Source organism: Lepidothrix coronata, unplaced genomic scaffold (genome assembly GCF_001604755.1).
Source record: "Lepidothrix coronata isolate B3197 unplaced genomic scaffold, Lepidothrix_coronata-1.0 Scaffold41, whole genome shotgun sequence".
NCBI lineage: Eukaryota > Metazoa > Chordata > Aves > Passeriformes > Pipridae > Lepidothrix > Lepidothrix coronata.
Window position 1 is genome coordinate 1,785,982 of NW_016690221.1, and position 16,802 is coordinate 1,802,783.

Here is a 16,802-nt window from a genome sequence, read left to right on the forward strand (position 1 = left end):
TCTTGTCTTTATGTAAATTGGAATCCCTTTTGAGCAGCAACTCATCCTGGTGTGTGTGAAGTGCCATTTATGTGAACAGCACAGATGAGCAGCAATAACAGTCTGTCTTCTGTCAGTTGGGTACTGTTATTGGTCTGGCTAGGTGGGCTGCTGTTGGATTGTGGCTTGATATAGGTGCTGTTTTTCTTCTGTGTTACCTTCCAGCAGCACAGTTGGGCTGATGTGTTAGAGAGCTGAGGTGTGACATTAGAGTCACGAAGCTGTTAAGTTCCACCTTTACATTGGTTCAAGTGTCAACAGCACAGGTTTGCAGGTCAGCAGGAGAACTTTCTTCTTCTTGGTGGCAAACACAACAGCACTTAAAATCATACCTGTCTCCCACTGATCCCCCTAGGGCAAGTCTCCTTTAAGAGAAGGAAGAGGGTTTTGGAGGTGTTCAGTACAAGAGGGAACTCAACAAGCAGGAAATGGGAAAGTTCTGTTTCTAGGCTATGTGCCACATGTGGACTGCTGCAGGATTGTTTCTCTAGATAGCAGGACTAATGCTTTCCTGTTCTGCAACTTTAGAGCCTCAGGGAAAAAAAAAGAAAAAAAAAGAGAAAACCAACAAATAAAGCAAGTGAGGGTATGTATAAGACAGCACCTAGGATCCTTAGTAAAACTAGGAAAATATCCCCAAAACAGTTGTATTGCTTGGCCTTATGAGGCTTCTGGACTAAGGCAAATGGCAGCAACAAAAGAAAGCTCAGTGCCCAGGGAGGAGGATAAGGCTGTTGGATTTAAGGTGCTGCCCTTGAATCCTGAAAACAGTTCTCTGTTGGGATGGTGCGATGCTGCTCTAACACCTCCAGAGACCTGTGCTCACACCTGTGGTGTTAAATGCTTAGTGCATGAAACTTCAGCAGACTCCTGGAGATGTCTGTTGGATGCCATGGCCAGACAGTACAAGTTGCAGTTCTTTGTGTGCTGTAGGAGAGATGGCATTCTTGGAGAAAGTTAAGAAAATGTGAGAAAATTGTGTACTGGCCACATGAACAAGAACTGTCTGGCAGCTCAGGAACTTGTCTCCAGTAGGACCAAACTCTCCTTCATGGCATAACAATGTAAATAATTTATATGCAGAAGAGTGGATAATAAAGTACAGATTCCTCTTGCTTTCTCTTCTTCACTGGAGTCTTTATTCCCAAGTATGTCCTGAGGATGAAAATGAGTGTCACCAGGTAGAGCAGATCTCACATTTCCCAGAACAAAGGATGGATTGTTTCTTGATTCTTGGAATTCTCAGCCTCTCTTACCTCTTCGGACAGGAGAAGCACATTTGCTAATTAGAACCTGAACAAGAAAATCTCAGACTCTTTCTCCCTGTTCAGTAAATCGCAGACAATTCCTACTATCTGCAGCTTCGAATAGTAGTAGAATATAAACAACAAATTATTTCCTTGCTGAGTCCAGGCAGCTGGTTCTCATGTATGTATCAAGGTTTGAATCCTGACTGTGGCTTCCAGCAGGGTTATGTGTTTATGCTGTGGAATTTCTGAGCCATAGCAGACTGTGGGTGTTTGTGTGCATTTCATTAACCCGAAGGGGTCACAAAGCAGGGAATGCTATTTGTATTTATTCCATTCAAGCAGTTTATGGAACACGGTCTATATAATTAAACCAGAGAAGTCCCCTGGCAGTTTACAAGCTTCTGTAGCTCACCTGTAAACTTCAGAGCATGTTTCAGTAGCACTGCTGGTGGCATTTAATTTTAAGTGAGGCTTCAGTAGCAGGGATGCAGTAGGAGCCACTGTAATGCAACCCCTTCAAAGCAAAATGAAGATGAAAGATAGGCTTGGTTTTCCTGACCAAGGTGTGCTGTTACTGCAGTGGAGCTTATTATCTACCTGTTGTATGTGTCCAGCCAGTTTGCATTAATTGGGATTACAGTTCCCGTGAAAGGGTTAATCACAGTGCCCTGCTGTGAATGTCAATGCTGCATCTATAAATGAGCACTGAATTCCAATGAAACCCTATCAGTATTTATTGGCAATCCCTATTGATGCAACAGATGAGTTCATCAGCTTGAAGGATGTTCCAGTGATTTTCAGACCCTCTGTGAGTGTGTGGGCAGCAAGGCGCATCTCAGGCTTCACAGCTCACTCCCGCTTCTTTGCTCTTTTTTATTCTTTTAATTAAATGCTGTGGAAAGCAGTGTTACAGATTCCTCACCAGGAGTTTAGTTTCTGATGATTTTTTTTCTTGTGGGCTGTAATGCATTATAGTTATTGGGGCACTTGACAGTTTTGTATTCCATTGCTGTTGCTGGTACATTGAATGTGTCCGGCTGTGACACAGGCTTTGTGTTCTGGGTGATGCTTGACTGGTGTGTCTAGACCAGCCCACCCATCAGATATCCAGGGACTGCATCGACTCCCTTTGTAACAAGTCATTAAAGAGATCTGTTAAAACAAACAAACAAACATTGCCAGGGAGCCTCAGAATCAGCTTAGCCAGCTCAGAATGAGGAGGTGGCACATCAGGCTGTCATTGCTTGGCTGCATGTACATCGTGCTGTTTACCCTTGTCTCTGGCTAGGTCCTGAATGGGAGTAAGGAAATGAGGTCTTTAGAAAGGCAATGACAATTGTTTCAGACAAAGAAAGTCCTTCAGTAAACAGAAAGACTGGTCAAATTTGAAGAGGAGATGATTTGGAGACACTTGTACAAATGAACAAACAGTGGAGAGAAATTAAATCACAGGCTTTTTCTTTTTGTGTGCCTAAAGACACAGTCCCAGCCAAAGCATGTGAAGCCAATCAATTTAAAAGAAAAAGAGTAGAAATCCTTTTATTTGATAGACCCTATGGCTTCAAGGAACTACCGAGAGCAGGAGCCTAGTACGTCTTCTAAAATGTTGAGATATCTTTGTGGATAAATAATAATACCTAGTTTTACATTAAATGGTCACATTTACCTTAAATAGGGACATTCAGAGCTCTCTGCTTAGAGGTGTAAAGGCATCTTCTTACTACAGAGGTTAGCCAATGCTGCCAATTTTTTGGGTTGTGTCTACATACGGTTTTGCTGCCACTGTACTTGACAACATTTGACTCCGTCCTCTGGAAATATTTGGAATGAAGACTTGAATGAAGAAGAGAGAGCAAGAAGCACGCTCAGAGAGAGCATTTTGTTCTTGATTATTCTCTGTGCTTCAGGTAAACTGTTTCCTGTGTTGTGGCATGAAAGTAGGGCTGGTCACTTTGAAAGGATCTTGGGCTGAACAGGCAATCGATCTGATCCTTTGATGGCTACATCAAATTCGTCGTTGCAGTCTTTCTTGTCTGAGATGCCCCTGCTTTCTCAGAAAGGAGTGCTCAGATTTCTTAGTAATTCATATATAAATTATTTGGGTCTAAATTGGTTGGTAAGGAAGTTAAAGCAGTCAAACTTTCCAGTATCACAGCAGTGTTATGTGCCTGAGGTCCTAAATAATCCAGTCCAAAAGACAGATATTTTATGTATCCCTCAGAGCCCAGCCTTGCCAAGTACAAAATTCTCTCTGCTTCCAGGTCTCACCTATGTTGTTATTTTCTGTCAAAATTATCAAATGAAAACCCAAACAACAGCAGTAGTTCATTGAAGAGCATTCCCAGGTTGATAGACTGTATTCCTTGAAAGAGAATACCCAAGATACCAGGCAACAAACAAAACCAGAAGCATCTTGACATAGCTTGAGAATGTGGCCAGCTCCAGGGCTGGCACTTCTTGCTGCAAAATAAAACCTTTATTGGTGTCCTGTTGGATTGGTGATATGGTCATAAAATGAAATAAAATCAACAGCTTTTCTGCAACCTGATAAATGAACAGCTGGTGTGCACACAGTCTTGGCACACATCTTTAAGGAGTTAAATAGAGAATTAGTTTGCAGATCTGTAAAGACAACTTTTGCTATCAAACTTCAGGGCCACCTGAAAAATAAACACTTATTTCTGATGTGGGTCACTGTGGGTGCAAAGGCTGAACATAGGGTTGAAAAGGATGTGAGCTGTTCCCTTCCTTTGTATGAAAGAAGGGTCTGGTGGAAGGACAGACACCACCTTTAACTTCCCAGTTCTCCTTTGCTTGCCCCATGGCTCACATACCTCGCTGTCCTCTTGCTTCTGTATTGACAAGGTGTGTAAAAAGCGACAGGGCAGCAGTGAGCACAAGATGTAGGAGTTTAATTCTCTTTTCTTGAGGAGAGAAATGAGGCTGGATTGAATAAGAAAGAACTTGGAGGCTATTTTTCAAACACAAAGTGATGCTGACAAACTGCCAGCTGAAAGGGAGAGGCAAAACTCGTGTGCTTAAAAATGCAGAGAGAGTCTGGTCTCCTGAGATTCCAGCACAATCTGAGTATCAGTTTGGCCAGGGCGCACTGGTGAATGATGTACACCTCAGATTTAGCAGGATGGTTAATGCAGGGATTGCTTTTATTCTCCCAAGTGCTCTTGTTTCATCTTGAAGCTGACAGCACTGTTGGGAGCTGTGATTTTGAGTCCGCGTGCTTGGCATGTGTGCAGTTTCAGTTATTCCTCCTTGAACCCAGCAGAGTATCTCAGAGAAGCATGTCCTAGCTGTTTGTTTCCCTTTGTATCTCTATCTTCTCCCCTCTCCTCCTCCTCACCCTTGATGAGTCTCGAGGGGAGAAGGAAATCACAATTTTGATGGAGTGCTATTCTTCCAGCAGCCGTCTCGCACTCTTGCACACACAATCAAAACTAACAATGGGGCTCATCGGTGGAGCAGGCCAGGCAGCGAGAGATTGATTAGAGACTGCAGGCCTCTCTTAACTCCTCGTTCTTGTTAATTACAAGTTATTTTATTTTTATATTTTGTTTTCAATTTGCCCATTGGTTGTTGGAGACCTGATTTTTCTGCTCAGCTCCAGGAGCGCCTGCCGTTGCTGTGCGAGCGTGACGCCTTCCTGACGGATGGTTGCTGGGATTCCTGGAAGGGTCAGCAAGGACCCAGCGTGGGTTGCGTCAATCAGCAGCCTTAAAAAGGACCTGTTGAGCAATTTATGGTGTTACAGCACCAAATCCTGTATTTGAACTTCCTACTCATCATTTTCTATCATATATTGTAGCAGCCTGTGTTGTGTTAGGACCTAACTTTAATTCTTGCTACTGTCTTCATCTTACTCTGTCCCTTCTCATACTTTTTTTCTTTCTTACTCAGTTTTTCTCTTACTACATACGCTTCCCTGAAAAACTGCCTATTCCCTAGTGCAGATGCTGTTGTGAGGATAAATGGGCTGTGCTGCTGGGGAACATAGAGCACCTCTGGGATGGGGAATACACTGTTACCCACTGGTCTGGCACAATACCCATTTCCAGCATGTTGGCACCACTCGTTCCCCTCCCTGCCGTGCCTCTGAGTCTGCCAGGGTAGACCCAGCCATGCAGGTAATTAATGCTGATGATGATGGAGGATGATTCCAGTGACTGAGTCTTTCCTGACTAGCTGGAGGTTGGTACGTGTGAGGAAGGTCAGAGTTTTGTCTTGCTGATGGATGTGTCCTCCCTTACACTGTGAGGCAGATACATGATCTGTCACTTCACATAAGCAGGCCTAGTTTTGGACAGGAAACATGAGGTTGGCTCTCAGCTGCCATCTGAGATTCAGGCTGTCCCTCTGCAATTCCCTGTTTGCTTTGTGATCATCATGTTGGCCACCAAGTTGTTCTTGCAGTTTCCCTTCTCTTCTTGAACTCTCTCAGGCTTGGTGCTGTGGCCACCTCCCTGGGGAGCCTGTGCCCAACCACCCTCTGGATGAAGAACCTTTTCATAGTATCCAACCTAGACCTCCCCAACACAACTCCAGGCCATGATTCTGCCATGATAATAAGTAACGAAATTACTGAAATACACCCTTTTTAAATAAGTTTGCAATTCATCTCCCTCCAAATCCCCTTCATTAAAATATCTCTCATTTAATAAAATGGGAGTGACAGCCTGTGCTTCCTAGGGAGAGTCCTGTGCACCAACATGGAGCACAGGTCACTAATGAGAACTTAATTAAACCAGAGCATCCAGGCTGGTGTGGCAATGTGTGTGGCCCTGGAGGGACATGTCCTGGGCATGGGGCAGGTGCTGCCTGTGCCCCAAACCAGGCAGCCTCTGACTCCAACCTTGTGCCATTGGCAGAGCTGGCAGCCCCGCACAGCCCGAGCCCCAGACAGCACAGAGGGGCTGCTGTGTCAGTGCCAGTGAGCAGGAAGCAGAGAAGGTCCTGGCTACCTTACCTGCTATAAAAAAACCCCTCTCCTGCCTTTCTCCCCCCCGCCATGTCCCCAACACCCGCGTGATTGCAAATTGCTGGAGAAGAGTTGTTCTTGTCGCTGGCTGTGCCCAGTGTCCCCATGGGAGGTCTCGGGAGAGCAGGATGTCTGTGTCCGCCTGCTGCTGTGTTTGAACAGCTTACAAAGGACTGTGTGGGCTGGCAGGAAAGTGTTTACGCACTGTGAGACCAAGACAGTTGTTAAATAACGGATAAAGCAGAGGGGACATAACCAAAACCCCTCCTGCATTCCCGTTCCCATCTCTGCCAATAAATCGCCACATGGCTTTGCTCTAAGGTCGCTCGACCTCACGGTTTTCTCTGTCCCTCTCACCTGGGTGCAGGATATTACCATTCGTGGACTTCCACAGCAGTTTGGGAAGCTTTTCAAAATGTCCTGTGGTGGGGAAGCTGTGTGTGGATGGGTTGGAGATGTAACCAGGACAGCCAGCTTTTCTTATACAGCAGTGGATGCAGGAAATTGTCCCTCAGACAAGGGATGCAGCTGGTGGGGGTCGGGGGCTTGGAGCAGCACTGCTGTCCCTTTCCTTTTCTGCAGGTACCCACCACTTTCGACTGGCACTAAATCTTTTCATATTTTATTTATTTATTTATTTATTTATTTATTTATTTATTTATTTGAGTCTCTGGTAGTTTCAAAAGATGTTCTACTTAGAGCCTGTGTGATCAGCACTCTTTAAGGAAAAGGCAATGCCTTGGAGCCAGGGCGATGGGGGAATACCAAGCCTCGCTGCAGCACACATGAAATGGGTGTTTTGCAAAGCAGCTTTTGATGCACGGCTGTTGCTGTCCCTGGCTGCTCTGTTGTGACTTTGCAGAACACGCAGAGCCGTGTCAGCAAACCACAAGGCACTGGTCGCTTGCATATGGTTCTGTTCAAAGCCGCACATGAAAAGGAGTGGAAATTGCTGGAGGTTTTTATCCTCTTGTGGGGGAAAAGTCTGGAGTTTCTGGGTACCCAGCATCTCAGCCACCTTCCCTGGCTGCTCTGCAGTCTCAGTTGTTTGTCTGTCCTTTGACATGATTTGGGGACAGGCCCCCTCTCATGCCTTGGGTCTGTTTTGGGCCTCTGTGCAGATGTGGCAGCACATCCAGCCACAGCAAGACTGTCATGACATCTTCTGTGCCATCCCTGTGTGACAAATGCTGTCAGGGACTTTAGCACCTTTCCCCCACTTGTGATTTGCATGGACAACGCTGAAGCCTCTCTTTAGCTGGCTCTGAGGGGTGGTTGGTGGTGCTTTTGTACCACTCCTTCACCTTTTCCCTGTATGTTCCAGGAACAGGTTTCTGAGAGGACCTCTAGGAAATGCAGTTAGCTCCGGGAAGCAGCTCTGAGGTGAAGTGCAGCTGAAGTACACCCACCAGCAGCATGTGAGTGCCCAGGTCATGGCAGCACAGCTCAGCCTGCACAAAGCCACCAGCAGGAGTGGGTGGCAGCTGCTGCTTCTCTTCTGTCTTGAGTAAGCAGCACCTTGTTTAAATACAAATATAATTAGGACCTATCTGTCACTTTGGGAGTTTATAGCTACTGCCCGTGCTTGACTGGGGCAGATTTTCTAACCTTCAAGGAGGGGAGAGGGTGTGCTTTTGTGTGTATAAAAATTGTTCACAAATACAGAAACACAGCACAAGATTCCTGTGCTGGTGTGGTCTTGGGACATCTATCGCCTCCATCTGAAAAGTGGATCTGGGCTCATGTAAAGGTCTTCTCCTTTATTCGTTGTGAATTTAAATGCTTGTGTTGTGCCCTGATTTAGGATCTTTGAGTCAAAACGTTTCAGCCTAGTTTGGGTAATGAGGTGGTTGGACCTTTCCCATGAGGTTTGGCAGGTGAGTGTGAAGGGATGCAATGGGGGACTAGTGAGGAGCAGAGAATGGGGTGTTGTGGTCACAGGACCCCTTTGGCAGCCAAAGGGCCACCATCGGGGGTGAGACAAGAGCTCACAGCCTTACAATTCCTCTATCATCCTTGTATTTCTTCCACACTTCACAGTCTAAATGCTCAATTCTTACATGGTTCTTAACCATGAAGTTACTATTGCATAAACCATTTAATGTGCTTTCTCTCAAACTGCTTGCCAGCTTAAGATAAGAGCCCATATTCCAAAGCTTTTTAGGCAGCTCTTCTTCATGGAATCCCAGTCTCTGTCATGTTTTCCCTGAGACCTTCATCTAAACAGAGGTCTCTTACTTTTTTTTTTTTTTTTTTGAGAAACCACTTGTAGAAAAGCAAAAATACTAACTACTGTGAGTGTACCTTCTGATTTGCTCCAAGGCATGCCACCACTGTTTGGAGGCAGTCACTGCTGGAGAGGGTTGAAGCACATCAGGCTTTCAGTGGTGGCATTTCCTGAAGATCTGATGCACTTCACAGCATCAAGGAGTCTTAAGCATGATGTGCCATGCAGGCTCTCCAGACCATAACATGTCCCATCAGTGCTGCAGTATGGTTCTCTTAATGCTGCTGTTCTTACCATGGTGCTCTGTCTGTGGAACAGTGACAGAATGCAGCAGTACCCTGAAAATCCTTCCAGAGAGCTTCGTTGTGGGGGCTGACTGCTGGGATTCTGGTGGAATTCTACCCAATGCTACAGAGCAATAGTTCTTGCAGCTCAGCTCTTCACATTCTGTAAACTTAAGGAATTAATACTTCACGTGGATACAGCTTAGTAATTTAATATTAGGGATAATATTAAAGATTTAATAATGTATCAACTGTCTTTATTTGTATTCATGGAAATGGTAAAAAACCCTCTCCTGTTCTCACATTTGCTTCAAACAGACAAGTACATGAATTGTTGTAACTCCACACAAAAACCATTCACTCTGTCCCATGTGAATGTTAGCACTATGAGCAGGTAACTTAGTACTATTTTAGGCTTTTGGATTTAATGTATTTTCCTTTTTACTACTTGCATGAGAACGTCCTTTGAGAAAGAAGTACTGAAAAGTATTTTATGTCAAATCTGTCTTATAAGGATTCGTAGCTAAATCACATCCCTGCTTTCTCCTCCACAGGGGAAGCAGGGAATTTGAGAGCTGAGGATGACCTCCAGCTTTGGTAACTCCCAAGATTATCTTTTGATGGCATCTTTAGCTTCCAGAAGAAGACAAGCCTGTCTGCCTGTGTCTTGGAGGGAATATATCAAACTGAGGCTTGAAAATTTTAATTTGTCCCTAATCTGTTTCAGCTAGAGCAGGTAGCTGATAGCAGTGGATCTATCTCAGCCGTGTTCTGCAGAGCTGACATAAATTTTAACCTTTAAGTGAAGGGTTTGTCTGTCTTAATGGAAGGCTCTGGGGAGCGTTTCATGTGCTAGCTGTCACTTTGCATTTCTGGGATGTATCCGGCTCTGGAGAGGGGACTGTCTGCAGATGATTTTTATGTGAAGTAAATAGTGGAGAGCAGCACAAGGTGGGGTTTATAATCGTGTCAGTGCCTTCAGTGACTTCCATGTGTGATGTAGTTATGATGAATCTGCAGCAAGGGTTACCATCAGCTGTCAGTTTGCTGGTCCCTGTGAAGCTTCTTGTGTTTGTGGGTGTTGAAAAGGCCCAGCTGACAGTTGCAGGGAGGCCCAGAGGTTTTGGACATGTGTGTAAACAGCTGTCTCCTGCTGTGCTTCTCTGGAGATTGTCAGACATCTGTGTCTGTCTCTGTCAGGCAAGAATCACACCATGTTGTCCTGGGAAAGCACAGGAGTTGTCCTTGGGTTTTTGGCAGAGTTGCTGCAGCCCAAAGTTGTTTTTCTTCATATAATTCCATTAGAGTGATGACAGTTTCAAGTTGGAACAGAAAAAGACCTGATGAAAGGACCACTCTGTAAGTGGGGAAGATAGACAGAGTGGAAGCAGTAACTAGCAAGGTAATAGACGGTGATGGATCTATAATCTCTGAGGCTGCTGTGTGCAGTAAATTCCTAAATAGTGTCCTTTCAGCCCTAACCTATTTATTTGCAAAGTGCTAAATTTAATTTTCCTTAGTCTGCAGGAAAGCAGCATCCCAGGAATAAACCTTTAGCCCAGCCAAGAAGCTGTGCCAAAGTGCTTGTTCCAGCATTTCCATTTCCTCCTTCCTCTGCGCAGAGCGTCAGGGCTGTGCACCCCAGCACATCATCTCTCAGGTGTGTTGGTGTCACAAGGCTGGAGAGGTGGGATGGATCCTGCTTTGGAGCCTGTTCATAAGGGGAGGTTTAATAGCAGGTTCAGTAAAACCACCTGGACTCTGTAAGAGCAAGATGAATGAATGTGTCCCGAGGTAGGAAGGCTGGCACATGAAAGCCTGTGAGGGAGCTAATCCTACACGTACTGATGCTCTGTCTGCCCTGTAGATACAGGGCTGAGTGCTAAAGGCTCAGCTCAGAATAACTTCAAGAGTTGAACAGCACATAAAAGCCCACGTATTCTGAAACCTCCACAAAGCTGCATCTTGAGGAAGAAAAGCACTGAGTTTTCCAAGCAGCCGACGTTCTGCACATTCACCCTGCAAAGTTTCAGCAAATGCGGTGAAAAGTAGGTTTCCGTGCGTTGCTTTTTGTTCCTGGTAGCGCTGTGCTGGTGATACACACAGCGTGTGTTCTTCTGGAGATAGCAAAGAAGTTTTTCCCCCCAAATTCACAGTTCAGTAGAGTTTTAGAAACTTTTTTTTTGCAGGCTTTTTGCCCACTTTTTCCTTTTTGCGCTTTGATGGGCAGGGCAGCTCCGCTGCAGGCCGGGAAAGGACCTTCCTGAGCAGATACTGAATTTGCAGTGGGAGCCTCTGTTTTTCTGGAATGAGGTGAAATTGCTGTCCAAGTGTGGGTACTTTGTGATCTGACACCCTTTCCTCACCCGTTCACCAGATTCCTTGGGTCTTACTTTCTGCTGATAACGTGGGTACAGATGAGAAAATAGACATTTTTGGTGAGTTGAGATGGTCTCTGAGGGCCTTTCTCTGCTCTTCTTTCATTTTAACCACAGTGTCGCACAAAATTTCATTAGCCAAACCAAAAGTCTCTCAGCCCACAGTCTTGATTGATGTACAGCATTGATTAGTATTTACATTCCTTGGAGATTTTCCTCTACCCAAGGGGTCATGTAGAAAGCCACGAGTACTCGAGCCTTGGAAGAACCTGGGATTTACTCTCTGCATTGAGCATTGGTTGAGTATTAAACTGAAATGGCTTCTCCACCAAACCAGAACTTAATCAACTTTAAACCACGTTTTTCTACCAGATTTTCCACCTTGAGCCAGGTCTACAGGGAGGCTTCTCATGCAGGGGGTAAGCAGGCAGCATACCAAAGGCCTTCAGACTGCAAAGGGGCATCTCCAGCTTGCCTGAGCTGCTTCCATTACTCAGGGACTGAAATTTTAATCATTGAATTAATTTTTCAGAAACTGAAGTGCAAATCTGTACCCCCAGCAGCATTAATAATGAATGCAGGGAAGAGAGACATTAGGAGAAAGAAGGGCTAGGAAATTTGGGGTTGCAGAAGGAATGTTTCTGGGGGGTTATTATTTTGAAGACATAATATGTGGGTTGTATTTCCTTGTCCCTGGGCCTTTTTACTTGTCTTGCCCATTCTGTGTCCAACAGAGTCTGCTTTATTTCTGTCCAAGGCATCTTTCCAATACTTTTCCTTCCTGCTTCTCTTCACCTGGATTTTCTTTTCCAGGGTGGATAGCTGACTCTGTACACACAGGGCCCCACTCCTCATCTCCAGAGCAGTCCCTGAAGCACTGGAGGGCTCTGGTCACATCCAGGGGAGTGAAGCAGCTGACTGCAGGTCTCACCTGCTTGTCAGGTTTAAAGAAGATGAGGTCTGAACTACAGCCCAGATGCCAGAGCTTTCTGCCTTGCTTTTGGCTCCTTCCTTCCTCTCTCAGAAAGCACACAGGGTTGTTATTTTTTTTCCTAATTAAAAGTATTATATACCAGAAGATTAATTAGAAATGAAAGTGATTTTTTTTTCCCTCCTTTTTCTGTCAGTGGAAAAGGCCTGTGCCAGGCAACTGCCGGAGGGAGCTGGGATTTCTCCCTTTAATGGATTCCAGGCAATTTGCCTCTGGACAGCTATCTTATAAATAATGAATGTTTGCACAGATTCTCCCAATTCTCAGACAGCGCAGGTGGTCTTCATTTCAACCATTTCAAACAGCTCTGGAAACAGCAGGGTGTTCCCGTCCTTGGTCACCACATGAAAGGACAATAGCTCACATTGCCCCTCCCTGCTCCTTGCATGCATCATGAAGACCCCCTATGGTTATGGATTTGTATCTTTGTTCATTTGAAGTCCCATCGAGCCATCACAGCCACGCTCTGCACTTCCTCCTCCCTGTGGCACAGCACTGCCAGCCAAACCTCCCGGTGCTCCGATGGGCTGAGGTTCTCGGAAGCGCGTAGGAATGTTGGCAGCAGACAAGGCTCCGTGCGCACATGTGCATGATTGCAGGACATTTTCAAGGCCTTTGTGCTCCCCTCCAAGGCTCACAGTAAGAGGATCATTCTTTGAATTGTTGTATTAATCTTCAGAAATGAGGATTTGGTTCAATGGGTGCTCCGCAGAGACTGGCCTAGAGGAGAAATCCTCTCCCAGAAGGGAAGCTGTTCTTGAGTTAAAAGCACCCCAGAGTGATTTATGCAGCGCAGGGGCTTTAAAGTGGCGGTGGTGCAGGGATGAATTCCAGCCCTGAGGTGGTGCAGGGATGAATCCCAGCCCCGAGGAGGATGACACAGCCTGAGGGTTTCTCTTCACACGGTGCCACTTGCCCTGTTTATTTCCTCTCCCTTCAAATGGAAGCGGTGACTGCAGGAAGATGAAGGTGAAGGTCCCCAGCTGCAGAGAGCTCCTGTGGTCAGCAGCCACCTGGCTCAGAGAGAGGCTGGGGATTGCTCCAAGAACCTTTTCTGTGGCTCTAAATACAGCACTAATGACACCTTCCACTCAGCGGGAAGAAAACAGAATTACTAAACTTGCAATTTGGCACAGTGGGAGTGTGAGTTTGTCCTGCCAGTTTCTCGTTGCTATATATTTCTAAGACTTTTTTTTTTCCCCTATTTTTTTTTTCTCCCAGGCAGGTGGAATCCAAATCAAGGGGTTCGTTTTAAGGACTCAAATTATGCATATGGAAGGCACAGCCCCAAAAGGAAAAGACTGATTGCTGCTTATAAGTCATCCAGTATAAAAAGGAGAATGTGCAGGTTCTCTGGGAAATGCCACATGTCTTGGCCTTATGAGTAATGTGTAGTTATGTCCCACTAGGAGCCACATTCCCAGTTTGGTGTTGAAGGAGATGTATATATTTCCATCTAATTTTAATCATTTTGACTTATGGTTTAGCTTTGTGCTAGGCAGGCTGCACAGAGGTTCCAGGAGAATACTATTTTAGATGTCTTTGGGGGCAAAAGAAAGAATACAACTGAAGGCAAGGTTAGAAATAAGTGAACATTTCCAGTTGAGCAAGTTTTATGGTCATGTGCTGTGGTAATTGAAGGTTTGCTGTTAAATGCTACAAATCCATGCTGGAGAAGATAACCTGTCCCCAGTTTGAGATTGCTGCAGTGTGAGGAGGGAGAGCTCTTAGGGCTAGAGGTGCTGTTTCAAAGGAGCAATAATGACAGATTAGCAAGGCCCAATTCTTTTGGGGTTGGGTTTGTTTTGTCGAGGAGCCATTCATCTCCAGGTTCATCCTGAAGATGCATGAAAAATTTAGAATAATTTCTCCAGCAGTGCCTGGAATGGACCTGTCAAGCTGAGCTTGCCCTGGTGCTGTTAGGGGTTGGGGAGTAAAACAAGTGAATACTGTGGAGGTAAAACTCTGCCTTTCTAGTTCCCCTTCTACACTTCTGTTGGCTTGTTACCAAATCCGTGTTATAGCACAGACAACCATCACCAGCTCAGAGTAGTGAGATGTGCTCAAAGCTCATTTCTGCAGCCAGCATAGGAGTGCTTGGAGCAAGCAAAGGCACAGTTTCTGGAGCAGGGACTTGCTTTAATGTTCTTATCAACTGTTTTGCAGTCTTTGTTAAAAGAGGTCAAAGCTCATTCCCCTGGGTGGGGACTTCATGAGCACAGTACTTATTATTAGGGCAGTACCATATCTTGTAATTAGGGATGTAATTCCCATCTCTGTAGAGAGCCAGCCTGTAGCCTGGGTACCATTTAAGAGTTTCATGAGATGAATTAAGCAAGGATGGATTGAGCAATACAATGAGTTTCAACAGAGATCGCTCGCCTGAAGTCCTGCAGGTGTTTCAGACGAGATATGAAAAGTAAATACCTTCCCTTTTTCTTCCATAGTAGGCAAGGAGAGTGGCATTGTTTCAGGGCCATGAAGTAGTGACCCTCTGATGACTTGGGGCCTGATTGTTTGAGAGGTTACATCATCCCCTGGTCCCTGCTAGAGCAGCTGGAAGAATCTCTTATTTCTTTTTCTGTCTGACACTGAAGATTTTTACCTGCAAAGGACCTGTGTCTTAGAAAATTGCTGTTGCAGTACATCTGAAGAGTCAGATTTTGGCAAGCTTCAAAGTGTGATGTAAGAGATTCTTACTTAATTTAGCACTTTATTAACTTTACTTTTTTTTCCTCCTTACCCACATGGGTAGCAGTGCTTGTGTTATTCTGCATGGAGTTCTACAGTTTATGTGCTTTGTATAAAATGATTTAAATAAGTGCAGAATAAATCAATCAGCCTTGGAAAAAAAGAGAAAGCAATCAACTTTGGGCTTAAAACAAGGAATAGGTGAAAGGCTGAAAGAAAAGAAGGACGAAGAAGATGAACTGTGAAGAAAAACAGAAACAGAACTAGATACAGTGGTAAGACAGAAAAAACAAGGGAAGGCCAGACATGCAAGTTAATGCAATGTATTTTCCTCTTTAATTATATTCATTTGATGTAGATTTGTGCCAGGCACTTTACAGCAGTGTTAATGAGACGAAGGAAGAGTTGATATCCAAAGTGGTTTAAAAGATAGAACTTGAATCAAATTGCTGCTGTTCTCGGTGGGCATGGATATATTTAGCATCACAGCACACTGTATATAGGATGTGGTACAGCCTTACACGAAGGCTTTTGAAGGAAGATCTCAAAGCACATTGCATTCGTTCCTACATAGTATTTCCCAAATTCCATTTTCCAAAATGTTGAGAGCTACAGTTGTCGGTTGTTGCTGTGTTCATATTTTTATACAGCACATGTCAACATGGAAGCTGAGTCAAATGTCCACTGATGTGACTAGTCTTACCGTCTTCATGGAATTCTTGTTGTGCAGCTGTCTTTGGAAAAGGGGTTTAACTCCACTATGTTATCTTCAGGTGTAAAGCTCTTTATGGTGTCTCAGAGGAAGGAAACACTAATTCACCTCTTAAATGGAGCACGGTTCCTCTGCAAATTTGCATTTGCCTTCCCTGCTTTCACACATCATCCTCCAGATGGATGATAGCTCGTTGCCCTCAGCCCCCCATAATCCTGTTAACAACCTTGCTCTAATGATGCACAAAGTGTTGAGAAGTCGTGTACTGCTCTCTTGATTTCTCATCAGTGCAGCTTGCACCTCTTCATCCTGAAAAACCACAGGATAGATTTAACTGGGAAAAAGGAAAAGAAGAGGGTATTCCCAGGGATTACAGAAAATGTGCCTTCCTGTATGTATGGCTCAAAGAAGTGTAAAGCTCATGCACTCAGACAGCTATGTTACCAACAGGTAGGAAAAATGCTCTGGAATTATTCACACTGGCTCCTGGCAGGAGCTCAGAGTTCCGTGGGTTTTCCACTGAGGCAGAGATGAGGTGAACAATAGGGGTTTAATCTAAGGAATGTTTTCCCTGCCTTCAGCACGTCTCTCCAGCTCCCATCTCCATTCCCTGATTGCAGTGTAATCTCGCTCATTACTCCATGACTGTAACCTCCTCTCCCCAATTCAGCAGTGAAGAACCAGCAGCCAATTTGTGTCCAGAATTAAGGTTGTGACCCTCTCCACTTCCCTCTGCACTCGGCAGCTGTGGAAGGAGGTACACAAAGGCTTCGTACTAATTGTTAGAGAAGAAAAATTTCAGACCCTGAATTGTTTGCTGAGCTATTCTGTAGTTTATTTTTCTCTGTGCAGCAACAGTTTTCAGCAAAAGCGGACGACTGATTGCTCCTGGAGTTTATTGGAGGTGCCTGGTTTTAAAGGAGGCTGAAATATTGTGGGTGTCAGATGGGAGATAACTGGTCACTCTCCCCATGAGGAGATCTCATTGTCCTCAGTGCATTTCACCTGCTGTTTGGGAAACAACAGTCATACCTAGAGCTGTGGGTGACACTGCCTTTGCTCGGGCTGCTTATGTTTCAGGTGAATTGCTTGTTAGGGAAGGAAAAACCGTAGATTTCTTTTTGGAAAGAAGGATAGGATTATTCCCCTGGCTGAAAAAACCTGCAAGTTTGGGGCACAGTTGACCCATTTGTACTCACAAATGTACAACAACTTTGTAGGTGGTAATGACTTCTGTCAA

At 44.9% G+C, this 16,802-nt stretch overlaps 1 protein-coding gene across 2 annotated transcripts in view; it reads left to right on the forward strand.

Moving 5' to 3' along the window:
- MAD1L1 (MAD1 mitotic arrest deficient like 1) overlaps positions 1-16,802 on the forward strand; it is a 353,601-nt gene that overhangs the window by 264,005 nt on the left and 72,794 nt on the right. The gene's annotated exons all lie outside the window — the stretch shown is intronic.